Source organism: Jaculus jaculus, chromosome 17, assembly GCF_020740685.1.
Source record: "Jaculus jaculus isolate mJacJac1 chromosome 17, mJacJac1.mat.Y.cur, whole genome shotgun sequence".
NCBI lineage: Eukaryota > Metazoa > Chordata > Mammalia > Rodentia > Dipodidae > Jaculus > Jaculus jaculus.
This window is the reverse complement of record NC_059118.1, coordinates 32,381,732-32,383,389: the sequence shown is the minus strand read 5'-3', so window position 1 is coordinate 32,383,389 and position 1,658 is coordinate 32,381,732. Positions and strand designations below refer to the sequence as shown.

General features: G+C 48.0%; 1 pseudogene; it reads left to right on the top strand.

The window, feature by feature from the left end:
* Positions 1 to 691: 691 nt before the first annotated feature.
* On the top strand, positions 692 to 1,250 carry LOC101594489 (annotated as a pseudogene).
* Positions 1,251 to 1,658: the final 408 nt, after the last annotated feature.

The window sequence follows — 1,658 nt, the reverse complement described above, 5'->3', positions numbered from 1 at the left end:
AAAGCAATGAAAGCCTGTGTGCACTGGTGCAAGAATCATTATTGCACACAAATGTTCACAGTCGCTTTATTTGTGATGATCCAAACTAGACCCAAGTTTCATCAACAGGCGAATTAGAAAACAATCTTTGCAGTGGAAATAATATTGACCAATAAAAATGAACAAATGATCAATACAGGTATCAGTATGGAAGAATCTCAAAATGGTTGTGCTAAGTAGGAAAAAGCCAGCAAAAAAGTATACACATTACATGATTTCATCTGCATACAATGATAAAAAATGAAACTGGGCTGGAGAGATGGCTTAGCGGTTAAGCGCTTGCCTGTGAAGCCTAAGGACCCCGGTTTGAGGCTTGATTCCCCAGGACCCACGTTAGCCAGATGCACAAGGGGGCGCACGTGTCTGGAGTTCGTTTGCAGTGGCTGGAAGCCCTGGCGCGCCCATTCTCTCTCTCTCTCTCTCTTTATCTCTCTCCCTGTGTCTCTTTGTTTCTCTCTGTCACACTCAGATAAATAAATAAAAAAAGTGGACAGAAAAAAATTAAAAACAAAATGAAACTACTGGATGGTGATAGAAAGCAGATTGGGCCTTAGTGAGCCGGCCTCGGTGGCTGTGTCCACGCGGAGAGGTGACGCGGAGATCCCCATGTAGGTTTCCATTAATCCCCGCTAATGTCCCTAGTCCCGGGTTCATGGAGCCCAGCGGAGACTGCCCACTGTTCAGGGTGCCTTCTCTGCCATCCTCCCTCCTGGGGCCAATGATGTGAGTCACCTCCGACTGGACCGGACAACCAAGAAGTTTTCTGCCATCCCCTGACGGACCAGCGTCTGATCGTGGAACTTCTGAGGCTGCAGACCCACGTGCTGGGTGAAGCGGCTGCGTTGTACCATTTTGAAGAGGTTGCCCGGGTGCATGTGGGGTCTGAGCGGCCTCTCAGTTTGGAGACTTTGCCCTGAGGGTCTGTTGTCAAGATGCCTGGGTCCTCTCTGGCAAGTAGCAGACAGCTGAAGAAAACCAGCAGGTAGCCAAGGATATTGCCCTGCACCAGACCTTGTGGCGGACGCCCCAGTGCCAGACTGATCTCTTGCTCACAATCAGTCAGCCTCCCCTCTCATAATGGGTATCTTTGCCCTGAAATTCTATCACGTCCACCCTGGAGCCTGAGTAACTCTGAACCACTGGTGACCAGTTTGACCCTCCATGATCCCAACATCTTTGGTCTCACTAAAAATGCATGCTCCTGCTGCTAAGGGACCCAGTTCTGAGAAAGGGGAGAAAGAAATCAAATAAATACCCAAGTTTCCTCTTCTTTCCTGGACATAAACATAAAACATCTCCTCTATAGAAATAAACTTGCTTTATTACCAACATTTAAAAAAAAAAAAGCAGAAGCGGGCATGGTGGCTCACGCCTTTAATCCCAGCACTCAGGAGGCAGAGGTAGGAGGATCGCTGTGAGTTTGAGGCCACCCTGAGATTACATAGTGAATTCCAGGTCAGCCTGAGCCAGAGTGAGACCCTACCTGGAAAAACAAAAAAAAAAAGCAGGTCAGTGGTTTAGGACCTTGTGCTGATGGAGCATGGGCAAATTGAAGGGCTAGCTGAAGGGAAAATTCTTAACAAGGTGAGACAAGAACAGGTGTGGGGGATGTGTTAGTC